This window comes from Balaenoptera musculus, chromosome 4, assembly GCF_009873245.2.
Source record: "Balaenoptera musculus isolate JJ_BM4_2016_0621 chromosome 4, mBalMus1.pri.v3, whole genome shotgun sequence".
Taxonomy (NCBI): Eukaryota; Metazoa; Chordata; class Mammalia; order Artiodactyla; family Balaenopteridae; genus Balaenoptera; species Balaenoptera musculus.
Genome location: NC_045788.1, coordinates 65,239,508 through 65,252,940, shown reverse-complemented (window position 1 = coordinate 65,252,940; position 13,433 = coordinate 65,239,508). Strand labels below are relative to the sequence as shown.

Below are 13,433 nucleotides of genomic sequence, written 5' to 3'. Positions count from 1 at the left end.
GATCAGGGTCATGCAGGCTGGCCTAGGTCACAAAGGTCTCCCTGGGGAGTATTAACTTACTGGCCCCCAAATGGTTATTCCCTCATGACTCTGCATGAACTATGGCCCACCATTCTTAGTGCCTAATCATCCATTTTTAACTCTCTCTGCCTTTTGTCCAATTTGGCTAAAATCATCCTGAGGAGCCAAATGGATAGAGGAACCCCAGGTAAGACTGTTGTAAGTATCTTCTCCAAGGAAGGAAGAAAGGGAAGGAGGGAAGGAGGTAGGAAGGTATGAGTTAAAAAAAAAAAAGAGTCAGGGTTAATAGACCTCAAAGATGTTCTAGACCAAGTCTTCAACCATTGCCTGAGTTTTCACTGTAACATCCCAATCAGCCACTGCTTGAATATCTCCAGTGATCACAGATTCAATAACTCGAGAAAGAGCCAATTTCATTCAGAGTTAAGAGATTCCATGGAAGTCTTAAAAGATAAAAAGTGATGGAGATCTTCCTCTTGACAAACGGCTATCTCAGCAACTAGGCACCTGTTACCCTGGGCAGAGGATGGATCACCTGGGGGTTATGACGGAACCAGGGCTGTGGACTCTGTATGTGTTACCTGCTCAGGGCCTGGGTTTCCTCTTGTTTAAATGAGGAGACTGGGTGACCTCTGTTCCACCTGTGAACTGTCCCTCATAGCCAATGCCTCAACCTCATTTTAGCTTCCATTTATCTGGTGCCTGGACTACAGCAGCACATCTCACCATCTCCAGTACCAGGCCCCTCCAACCATCCGTAACCCATCACTTTTCTAAAGCACAGATCCAATCATCTCCCATCCCTACGTGATGCTCCTTTCAGAGCACAGTCTCAAGTCCTCAGTCAGCAATCAAGACCTTTGTCAATCCGCGTCCCAGCCTACCCCTGCACCCTCATTTCCATGGCCTCTCTACTCCGCAGCCCATCCCCAATGACTCCAGTTTTCCAAGGTGCCATGCACTTTCTCACCTGTTCGTGTTATTTCCCTTGCTCAATGACCCCCCTCCTCCTCTAGCCCACTAGACAAATCCCCACTCATCCTTCAAGGCCCAATCAAATGATAGTCTTTTTATCTGTGAAGTCTCCCCAGGGTCCCTAGAGTTAGTCGCCATTCAATTAGAGTCACCAGATATTTTTTCCATATACTTTTACATCCTCTCTAGATTATTTAAATGACCTCTGGAGGCAGGGATGGCACAGCATTCATGTTTCCATCCCCCAAGCCCAGACTAGAGTTTCACTCATTCATTCACAGGTACACCTGGCACCTGGTGTGGAATGAATGAACACACAAACACATCAGATCGATGGACAGATGTATCTGGAGGGTCCTCTCCAGCTGTCATTACTGGAACCCTCACAGTCTCCTATGAAGTGAAGCTGCTGCAGCCGAGAAGAGAAGTCCAGTGTGGAAACAACCAGACTACAGGAAAGCTGACCTGCCTTTCACCTCATTCTAAGAAAAGGTGCCGCTTACCCTCCAGGTCACTTCAGAATTTGCCTTTCCCATGAAATCGGGGCACACCCTGCCCTCTGGGTGGCAACTCCCTCCTCCAGTTCCTGAAAATGATTCATTTTCATATCAAACAAGACAGACGCTCTAGGTGCCAACTAAGTTTTTTTTATTTGTTTTTTTTTTCTTCCTGGGAACTAAACAAGAACCATATTCTTTGGAAACTCGTTAGAAGAATAAGTATAAGTTACTCTGGTGACCTCTTGGCACAGAACTTGGTACCGCATTAAGCTGTCACAGTTACAGTTAAAGATCTTTATCAAGATGGGCCATCGGCTAGAAAATAATAGATTTAAAAACCCAGCTAAATTACACACATGGGGACTTCCCTGGTGGTCCAGTAGTTAAGAGTCTGCGCTTCCACTGCAGAGGGCCCAGGTTCAGTCCCTGGTCGGGGAACTAAGATCCCACGCGTGGTGTGGCCAGAAATAAATATATAAAATACACACATGGACAGAGATTCAACCTTATTTCTTAACTATAAGTAGCCAGAGCAATTTAGCTGCCCCATCACACCCTGGACTAAGCGTTCCTGTCCTTCCATGTTTAATCCAAGGCCCAGCCCTTCCAACAAGCTTCCGCACACGTTTCAGAGAACTCAATAAGCCCTCCATCCGTACCACTCTCCTGGCGGTTTTTTATATTCCAAACAGGTACTAACACATTTTTATCAACCTAATAAACTCTAACTGCCTACAAGCTAGACATTCCCTTCAAACATTCTCAAACTTTACCTTTATAAAAGTAGTTCACTGGGCTTCCCTGGTGGCGCAGTGGTTGAGAATCTGCCTGCCAATGCAGGGGACACGGGTTCGAGCCCTGGTCTGGGAAGATCCCACATGCCGCGGAGCAACTGGGCCCTTGGGCCACAACTACTGAGCCTGCGCGTCTGGAGCCTGTGCTCCGCAACAAGAGAGGCCGCAATAGTGAGAGGTCCGCGCACCGCGATGAAGAGTGGCCCCCACTCGCCGCAACTAGAGAAAGCCCTCGCACAGAAACGAAGACCCAACACAGCCAAAAAATAAATAAATAAATAAATAAATAAATAAATTTACTAAAAAAAAGTAGTTCACTGAACAAACATTTCTTGAGCACCTAGCATCTCCTCTGACAAAAACAGTAGACATTTGTTGACATTTTACTTTAGTCCTGGTCTTATACATATTACTTATACCAGCGGTCCCCAACCTTTTTGGCACCAGGGACTGGTTTCCTGGAAGACAATTTTTACAGGGACGGGGCGGGGGGCGGTGTTGGTTCAGGCGGTAACGTGAGCGATGGGGAGCCGCTGATGAAGCTTCACTCCCTGGCCCGCCGCTCACCTCCCACTGTGGGCCCGGTTCCTAACAGGCGGCTGACCGGTCCTGGTCCACGGCCCGGGGATTGGGGACCCCTGACTTACACAACCTCACTCAGTACTAACAAGTAGGTTGACCTCCAATCAGAATACCTCTGAGAGTAGAAGGGAACGCTCTATATACTACACCAGGACGCAGGCATAAACCAGGGCTGTCCTGGCAAAACCAGAAAGTATGGTCCCTCTACCTCTGCATCAAGTACTGTTGCTACAGCCATTTTCACAGACAAGGAACCCGACACTAACATTAAAGACAGGATTCCCTTAACGCCCAAAAAGCGGTCTCCTGAAAATGCCAAGGAATTCGCACTACACATGCCCACGGCCATCTTCTCCGAAGCTGCTGGTTGATGGCCTGAGTGACTAAGGAATGCCGACCACGGCTGCAGCGGAAAAAGTGCCCATTGTGGGGATGGAATGAGGCCAAAGCACACTTCTTGAAGGACACTGAAACAACTCTGCCCTGTCCTGACCCTCTTGCTTACCTGCCCTGTGAAAGGTTCCCATACAAGTTTCTGAGGAAGGCCTGGAACCACCCCTCAGCACCAGCTTTCCATGGGAACTACAGGGGGCTTCGACGGGAGGCCGGGAAAGAAGCAACGACTCCAGTAGAAGCAGCGCACAAACACAGCGCAAACCAAACCCCCGAGAGGCCCCGCCCCCCGCCTGCTTCTTTCCAGCCTCCGCAACCAGAGGAGCTGCCGCCACGTCCGCACGTCTGCAATGGCTGGTCGTCCGGAACTGCTCCAGCTTCCTGATCAAGAGGAACAAGCAGACGTACAGCACCAAACCCAGTAACCTAAAGGCCCGCAACTCCTTCCGCCACAACGGGCTCATTCACCGCAAGACTGTGGGTGTGAAGCCGGCGGCAGATAGCAAAGCGGTCGTGGTAGCGATGAAGCGGTGATCCGGCCCCCGAAAGCCGGCCACCTATCTGCGGACCACCATCAACAAGAACGCGCGGGCCACCCTCAGCAGCATCCGGCACGTGATCCAAAAGAACAAGCACCGCACGGATTGGTGCCTGGCCGCCACCTGCAGAGCCAGCGCCATCCTGCGCTGCCAGAAGCCTGTGACGGTGAAGAGGAAGCAGACCTGCCCACAAAGAGCTCCTGAGTGACCCCCTTCCCCAAAGCAATAAAGATGTCAGCCGATTTTTCTCAAATAAAAATAAATTTAAAAAATTAAAAAACCAAGAGAGAGTTGTAGGATCACAATGGAGAAGAAGAAACACTGGACAGCCATTCACTGGTTACAAACCATCCCTCTGCACAGCCTGGAAATGCCTGTGAACGTCTGTGGCACTCGCCCCACTTCGCAAAGTGACTGTTGTCAACAGTGATGCCCTCATGAATAAGAAGTCTAAAAATGAGTAAGTCAGTACACCAGGTCGCCCGTGACCACCCCAGGGAGCACCCTCCGTGAAGTCGCACGGCTAAGACTTGAACTTGGAGCTGCCTGGGTCTAAATCCCACAATCTCCTCTAGAAGGACAAGGTGCCATTCCTGTGGGCTAGACACCTTGCTGGGCAGCAAGAATTAGCCACGTGTACCCAATGCACGGCCACGTTACACACTATACGACCATGTATAAAGCACTGTCAGGGAAATGTCTGGTTCTCACAGACACATTGGGATAGATCATATGATCTATAATCGAAGTAACTGAGGCTCAGGAATGTTCTGGAACTTGCTTACGATCACAGGGCTAATGTGTGGCTCAAACACAGGTCTTTGTTTTCTTACACCAAAAACCAAGTTGTTGATGGTACTGCTGAAATGATAGCATCTGAAGCCCAGGTCCTCAGGGCTCTGGGGTCTCCAACCAGATTCTCAGGTGCCTTCCAAAGTCACAGACAGGGGCAGCTAATGCTACCAGTTAGCACACCATGAAATTATAACAGTTTCTCACCTGTGTATAGGGCTTGCTAAGGACTTTCACATCAATTATCTCCTGCTCACCAGCAGAAGTGAAGGAAGGAGCAAGACAGGAGCTTTAGAGCTGGGAGTCTGATTCTCACTCTACCACTTAAGCACCGCAGGGGAAGTTCCTTCACCCCTGAACTTTTACAAGATTGATCCTGCTGACCCATCCCTTGGATGGCAATTGGGAGCTAAGTAATAAAAAACAACGGTAAAATGCATTCGCCACATAAAAAGTGCTACAAAGGCTATGAAACGCTAATGGGTTCTATGAGATGGGTTGTGATGGGCAGATTTTAAGACGGAAAGAAAAAACAGCAGGATCTACCCTGTAAGGGATCTAATGCTGGCAACTTGAAAACCTTTAGGCAAGCAAAAATAAGTAAAAATAAAAGGGGAATGAGGGTGGGGGCCGCCCCAGGCAAGGAACCTTAAAGTTATCATGCAGAAGCTTGGTTCCGGCAAACAAGCGACAGGAATAAATAGCAGAAAAAGAAAGAAACCCCCAAAGCACCAGTAGACTGAAACTGAACCTTCTTAATCACTTTGTTTTCAAAGTGCAAAGAACAAGGTTCAAGCCCGGTAACAAGGATCTCCAAGTAATAGTCCCTCCCAAATTCTCCCAAGCAAAGCCCCTGGGGGTGGGGTGGGGAAGGAATGTGTCCAGCCAGGCTCAGCAGAGAGAAGAGGGCAGGAAATGGAGTAAGGGCCACACCCAACTCCAGCTCAGCGGACAAGGGTGTGACCGAGCACTTCCGTCCTTTCCCTGGGGCCTCGGTTTCCTCACCAGCAAAAGGAGGAATCGGGTCGCTCTGGCCACCAAGGTCCCAGTCCACAATTCTAAGGCATGAACTGGCTGCCAGCCTGCTGCTTCCACTGCCTACAAGCTTTGGTGCCGATAAAATAGTTTTTCCAGTCAAGGCTGATAAGCTGGCAAATAATTGGAAGGACAAGAATAGGAACTAAGCTGCCTGATAAGATTCTAACAGTAAACAACTTTTTCCCTCTCTACTCTGCTGACCTGGAGCAGGCCGGTGTTTCCTGACCTGGAACATTTCAGCAGCCTCCTAAGCGGTGTCACCGCCTCTGGCCCAGAACTGCTATCACTCTGCCACCAGAGTTCTCTGAAACACAGACCCAACGACACCCTCCTCTGCTCAAAAAGTAACAAAAGCCCTCCTGCTCCCTACCCACCACCACCGCTGCCATCATCCTTAGCTCAAGCTGCCAGCCCTTTACCCTCTAATCCTCCCTGGCCAGCCCCATCTTCCTCAGTGATCTCCAAACACACCCCCCAAACACTCTTAGGCCTCAGGCCTGTGCCTGTATAGCAAGGTCTCTCTGCCCAGAAAGCTCTTCCACCTCTGTCCACCATAAGAACCCCTACTCACCCTTCAAAACCCAACCCAATGTCTTCTTCTCCATGAGCATTTTTTCCTGTTCTTCCAGGTAGTCAGTCAGCCGTTTCTCACTGCTCCCATTATTTCTTTGTTCATCACTCTAGTAGGGCCTTCCCATGTTCTATTTCAGTCTGTCTCCTAGGCTGGAATGAAGATCCTTGAAGACAGAGCCTTAGCTGTCTTTGTAAGATCAGTTTCCAGCATTTCTGTCTGGCATGGGGTAATCACTCAGGACCCGAATGATGTGCTGAACTGAACACAAGAGACAGAGATGCATGTGATCACACATATAAGTGGGGTATAAGGGGGCTAAGAGTCTGGGAATGGCTTCATGGCACAAGGTGGGTTTTCGCCTTGAACTTAAAAAATCATAGGTTTACAACACGCAGAGAGGCCTGGAACTCCAGGTAGAGAAAACAGCATAAGGAAAGGCATGGACATGAAAACAGCGGAATGTTCAAAGACAACACAACCACCTGGCTGTGAGGGAGAAGGGAAAGCGCAGTTTGAATCACACTTACTCTTGGGGTGGCTAGTTAGTTTAGACACTCAGTTCTACACTCCCGCTCCCTAATCTTGACCCTGATGGTGGGTCTGCCCAGTACCACCTGTGGCCGCTTCACAGCATTGTGGGGACTCAATCCAGTCCTGGGACCCCACAGGCCCAAACTTCTCGGTCAGTAAAAAGTTCCTTTCCCCCATCATTGCTATCTTGTGGTTGCAGTAAACTAAGCCAACCCCTTTCTTCACCTAACAAACAGTTCCAGGGTGCCTACGCTGTACCAGGCACTCCTCTGGACTGGGGAACATGGCCCTTAACAAAGTAGGCATCCTTGAGAAACTCCTGCCGCTTATTTTAAAGTGGAGGGGAGAGCAAAGTCAAGCAAATATATGTGGTCAAGCGTGATCCGTGCTTACATTGTATCAGTAAATGTTACTCATTCTAAATGAGTAAACAAGCAGTTACTGAACATCTTCAAGGTACCAGAGATGAGAGGTATTCAAAGAAGAGAAAGCCAAGGTCTTATTTACTTTGCTGGGTGCCATTCCTAGGATCTGTCTTCTCGCCCTGGAAAATATCTTACCTGTAAGTTATCAAAATGCAAATAACCCACCTGAGGTGGGTAGGTCACAGAAGGGACCTTAGTTGATCCCTCAGAGTCCTGAGCCAGAAAGCCTTCTTGGAGGAAGAGGTCTGCATGACCTAGGGAAGGGTGGGATCCAACAGGAGCTATCTGGCTCGACTCCAGAGAACATTGTCCCAGGAGCCATAGATCAAGGGCAATGACTGAGATCAAGACCCTCCATCACTCCCCTACTTTGTTATCCTATTTCCCCAACTGCCTCTCTGTGGGGTACCTCAAATCCTTATTACTCCAAGAGACTGGGGAGAAGGCAATGTTGGGGGGAGGAAGCAGATGTTTGCTAGAGAAGCTCTGTCCTCTCCAGTCAGCTGTGCAGAGAGAAGACACCCAAAGGGAAGAGGGAATGGCAGCATCTCAAGAGAGACCGGGCTGAAGCAGCACCAGTATGAAAGTGAAAAGCCTGCTTGCCCAGGGAAACCCTGGATTATGGTCCTGCTGGGGCCCAAGGAATGGGTACTGAGTTAAATTCTGAGGAAGAACATTGAAAGACAGTGGTGACTTTGTGAAATAAAATTCATATTTTATGGCAAGGCAAGAAAATTTAAACATAAAAATGCTTCCCTGCCCTTTGGCCCCCTCTCTCCCCGCAATGCGCATCGCGTATCTGCATCGAGTATCTGCATTACGATTCGACCAGACCTCCCCCAGCGGCAGGAATACCTGCTCAACCGTCAAGAGCAACATGCTCCTAGCATCAACCAGACAATGCCTTAATAACATTCCTTCTTGATGTTGTAGGGGTCACATGACCCACCAGGATGATGCTTAGATCTGCATTAAGTAAACTGTTGATAATATCAATACATCATGTGACGTACAGCCCTCTGTCTCAAAAAGCTTATATAACCGTGCCTTGACTTCTAACAGGCGGGACAGTTCTCAGAGCGTTCTGAGATGCTCTTCCCGGGTTATAATGCTCAAATTTGGATCGAATAAAATTTTCCAGTTCTTTTTTAGATCGACTGATTAATTTTCATCGACAATTTTCACTTTTCCTTCTGTGGGCACAGAGAGAGCGGTGAAGATCAGGGAAAGGTTCTAACTAAACTCGGCCATTTCACTTAGTAGTTGTGTAACCTTATTTAACCAAACTCATTTTCTCATCTGCAAAATGAGATTGATAATCATAAAACCTACTTTAATGAATCAGTATGAGAATTATATAAGTACACGGTAAGTACTCAAATTTTTTAAATTTGTTATTTATTTGTTATGTTATTATTATTAAGAAAGAAGGATCGAAAGATAAACATTTTCTAGCCTCAATTTTGTGGTTTACCTGCTTCCAAGCATGAATCCCATTAACCCCCTGGCCAGCCACCCACCCTATTTGTAGAAAGTCAGGAGAGGTGAGGTCCTCATCAATGCATCAGTGTCCTTTCCCATTTCTATGACTCGCATTAAGAAGGCACTGCCATTTCCTCCACGCATCCAAGCCATCTAGAGCAGACTCCCACATCACGATTCCATTCCTTCTTCCCTTCCCCACCTCTGCTCCACACACACCTTCAAGCCCGTGAATTTCCACCCAGATAAGCTTCCTGCATGCATCACAACTTTACCTCCCCTTTCCTCGCCTCGGTTTCTTCCAGCTGGGTGCTGCCTTCCAATGCCATTATCCAGGAAAAGTCCCCACCCAGCAATGCACACGCTGAGCTAGGACTCCTAATTACTGCCCAGGGTCAAAGTCTCAGCTCCACTCAACCACTTACTAAATATGTTACTCTTCTTCCTGCAGTAAGCATCCCAATACCTAATCCCACAGATGCTTCCAGAGCCCTTGCCCAGCCTTGTTTTCGTGCAAATCTCTAGAGAAGCCTTTAATGGCCCCTATAGCCCACAAGATAAATTTAAATCTACTTAGCAAAGAATGAAAGTCCTCCCTTTTCCCATCTCCCACCACCCTGTTCATGCTGGCCATGCCAAAACCAGCCTCAACCACCATGCTCCTCCTTCCCTACATTTGTCTGCATATGCCTAACAGGTTCAGCCCTTACCTGTTCTTCTTCCACTTGGGCGATTCCTATATAACCCTAAAGACTCTCTTCAGACACTGCTCCCTCTGGTAGCTTCCCTGAGGTGGGACCACCTCAGTGCAGCAGAAACATACCCCTCGAACAGCACCACACACACACACACACACACGTGCTCCCCAAGAACAGGGACCGTGTCCTCCCCATCTTTGCACTCCCAGGCTAGTCAGTTCCTGCTTCACAGAAGGCAGGCTCCAGAACCTGCATGCTTCATCCACTGCTCCTCTCCTTTCTGTGTAAAAACAGCAGCGTGCTCCGTCCTCTGGTTTTATTGTATTACCTGGCATCTTCTATCTCCCTGCCCATTTTCTATTTAATGCAGCAAATCTCTGGGCTAAGGGATCCTCCCAGTCCTCATGAGTTACATTCTGCCCTTGGCCAAACCACCCCCCACCCCCAAAAAAAAAAACCACCATCATTCCAGCATCTTCAGCCATAGTTCTGAAATCAAATTCAATTTGACTCTTCTCATACCTAATGAACCCATGCTAGTTCCACAGCAGGGTAAAGTCACATATGAACATCAAGAGTCAAAGTTCTAGGCTGTCATTTTGAGCACATTTCTAATTAGCTCTGTGACCTTGCGCAAGAGGTAAAATCGAGATGACAGGATCACCAGGCCCAATTCTCAGGGGATTTTTGAGATTCAAATGGAATATCTGATGGAAAACTTTTATAAAGTGCAAAGCACTGTACATTCGTAAAGGGTATGATCAACAAATTTTATCAACTCTTAACCATCAAGGATAAGATGTACCATTATCAACTTAGAATGAAGAGCCCCTCAACTATGACACATCTGTGATTATAAGACAACCCAATTTCAGTGATATTAAAATGGGAAAAAGTATACTTTTTATATGCCTCAATACATACAATGTACAATTTATATGCCTAATAAAATAAGGAACCTGCCGTAAAATTTTCAACTTTGCTAATGGCACATAACAGACACTCAGTAATATACGTGGGGTAAATGAGCAACACCTCACCGATAATATTCTTAGGCCAGATTATGGCCTGTCTCACTGGAATGGGCAGCAGAAGGCCTCCCAATGCCAGTTCCTCTCCTCTCACTCGTGTCCCAGCCTGCTCAGAACCCTCGAATGATCACTTCAAGTCATATCCATGCCTGGCATTTTTAAGGACCTTCATAATGAAGCCTCCTTTCCCACCTCCCACTGCCTGGAACTGACTGTCCACTGGTATATGTCACTCGAAGAAGGGTCCTACTCAGTCAGTCCCAATCATAGTAACCAGCTCCACAGCTATTTCTCCTCCTTCTGTCAATCCCCAGAGCCGGCTAGGCCTGCCCGCTGCTTACAAGGAGCATGACCCTGGGCAGCTGCCTGACCCAAAGTCCCCAGGCGTGCACCCCTACCATTCATACAGCTAACCCCGGCTACCTATCTCACATCTAGAGTCTACACTCTAGACTCTGAAGGCCTGGGTGTTGGTGTTGGGGGACTGCCTTGCAAAAATTAAATGCAAGACACACATTCTTGCACCTAGAGACTGTCACACAGAGTGAAGTAAGTCAGAAAGAGAAAAACAAATACCGTATATTAACGCATATATGTGGAACCTAGAAAAATGGTACAGGTGAAACGGTTTGCAGGGCAGAAATTGAGACACAGATGTAGAGAACAAATGTATGGATACCAAGGGGGGAAAGCGGCGGGGGGGGGGCAGGGGGGGTGGTGGTGTGATGAATTGGGCGATTGGGATTGACGTGTATACACTGATGTGTATAAAATGGATGACTATAAGAACCTGCTGTATAAAAAATAAAATAAAAAGTGTATTCTTATACTGAGATAAAAAAAAAAAAGATACACATTCTTCCTTTTGACTGACCCTGGTGCAGGCAGAGACCCTGAAAGGAAGAAGGCTGGTCATGGGGTACAGAGAACCCTACTGGAAGTTCTGGCCTCCCACCGGCTACCATTATTCACTGTAGGCTTTAGAACTGGCACCCATCTTCTCTGGGCTTTTATTTATGTTTCCCTATCTGTAAGGGCAGGGAGGGTGAGGATGCAGGGGAAAGGCGAGTGTTAGTTAGCTGTTTTATCTCCTTCCGCTTAAAGGCTTTCTTAAAATGCTCTTGTGCTGGGGGAGGTAAGCCATTGCCAAGTCACTAACACCTTCGTGAGAATGAGTTTTATTGGTAAGCAAGCACTAGAAAAGGGGGAGGAGGTGGAAAGAGAGACGGGATTGGACACAAGGTTAAGCGAGTCTGGTCCTAGAAAAGCAGCTCAAACGTGAACCTAAATTTTTGCATTTTGTGTTGAGGGCGAGCAGACGTTGGATCACTGGGAAGGGAAGGGAAGCCACAAAGCTCTTTCAGCTCCCCCAGCACCTCAAAGTCCCAAAGACACCCCTCAGGCCCAATTCCACTGATTATCTCATCTCCTGAACCCACGCCTCCCAACCCCGTGCTCCCAGCACGGTAACAGTTGCAGCTCCATCCCCACTCTCCACATTTTATTGAGTCTTCTCTGCTCTGTGGTTGCCTCCCGCACAAGGCCTCGCTCCTTGTGCCTGGCTGGCTTCAGAAAACCCCCCATCCTTCAAAAGCCTCTGATGCTTCCTGAGGGACGAGGAAACCAAACTCTTTTCTCTGAGCCCCTTGAAATTTTACCCTTGCCTTTTCCCCAGCACTTAGCACCTTCTACCTTGGGTCACGTTTGGCTCCTCGGGTTGACTGTGCGCTCCCTGAGGGCAGAGTCAGGGCCCTAAATGCATCTGACCCAACAACGCAGCACAGCGCGGGCTCACAGTGGGCGCTGGAAAACTGCTTGGAGAAAAGGAACTAGGAGTCGGGAGCCATTTATTTTAATTATGGCTCAGCCTCTAGTGAGCGACTTTGGGTAGGCTCTCCTCCTCCCTGGGCCTCAGTTACCCCAGCTGGAAAATGGGGGAACTTCATGTGAGGGCTCCTAGGCCCCTTCCACTGTGACAACTGTGATTCCGCGAAAGCTCGGAGCTGCTGGGTGTGGCCCCGCCCCCAGGGAGCCCTGAAAAGCCCGGGCAGGGGGCGCGCAGGGAAGGCCTCCACCCGCGCCCAGCCCCCGGTCGACGCTTCCCGAAAAACTCGGGGTCCCCCTCCCCCACGCGTGCACCCCATGATCGCGCTGCGGCCGGCACTTCCGCACCGCGGGCCCTGCGGCCCGGCCCGGGCGCGCGCTCGGCGCCCTGCGCCCCGCGCTCCTGCCACCCCGGAGGCGCTCGCGCTCGGGGAGGGCTGGGGGTTCCCGAGGCGCCCGCGGGCGGAGGGTGGGGGGAAGGAAGGAGGATTTGCAACAAATACCTCGGGGAGGAGGCGGCCGGGGCAGCGGCGGCGGCGGCGGCTGGAGGCGGAGGCAGCGGAGAAGGAGGAGGTGCCCAGGCACTCCCCCTCCCATTGTCCCCAGGCCCGGCCCCGCGCCCCGCACCGCGCCCCGCGCCCCCGGCCGCGCAGCCAGCCCTTACCTTGCAGCGGCCGGCTCTCCCCCGCTCGCTAAAGCTACTTATCCCAGGAAAGCTCGCGCGGGGCCCGGGAGCGAACCCACAGACAAAAAGTGAAACTTCGGCAGGGCTGGAGCGGCTGCTGGTTGGTGCCTTTCCCCCTCCTTCCTCCCCACCGTCCCCACCCCCTCCCCTCGGTCTCCCGTGCGGTGCCCTGAGAGCTGGAGGCTGACGTCAGGGGCCTGAATTCCTGACTTTGCCTGCACGCATTTGTCCATGTAAGGTATGGGAAGGCGGGTGCCCGCGGGGCCGCCGCGCTGCGCTCGCCGCCGGGGGAGGGGGCGCCCGCCGCGGGCCGTGGCCTTGCCCCAAGGTGGGCGCGCTGACGACAGTTGATTTCCTGGGAGGAAGGGAAGACGCGGGGATGCGGGGAGACTGCAAAGGAGGAAGGGAAAGGGAGGTGTGGAGGTTTTGCCTGCACTGGAGGAAGAGGAAGGAGACGTAGAAGGAGGAAGCGGCCGGGGCGAGGGGTTGCCGAAAAAATGGGGGAACCTGCGTCCACTGTTAGGGCGCCAGATTAGGGGGCTGAATCTG

At 50.0% G+C, this 13,433-nt stretch overlaps 1 protein-coding gene and 1 pseudogene across 4 annotated transcripts in view; one reads left to right on the top strand and one right to left on the bottom strand.

Moving 5' to 3' along the window:
* LOC118894686 (LIM domain containing preferred translocation partner in lipoma) overlaps positions 1-13,030 on the bottom strand; it is a 697,996-nt gene extending 684,966 nt beyond the window's left edge. For 2 of the 4 annotated variants that reach the window (XM_036851111.1, XM_036851112.1), the window contains exon 1: positions 12,864-12,986. The gene's annotated coding sequence lies outside the window, so the exon portion shown is untranslated. Of the gene's footprint in view, positions 1-12,702; positions 12,785-12,863 lie in introns of those variants that run through there. The other 2 variants (XM_036851114.1, XM_036851116.1) reach the window with 2 other exon arrangements.
* On the top strand, positions 3,263-4,120 carry LOC118893991 (annotated as a pseudogene).
* Positions 13,031-13,433: the final 403 nt, after the last annotated feature.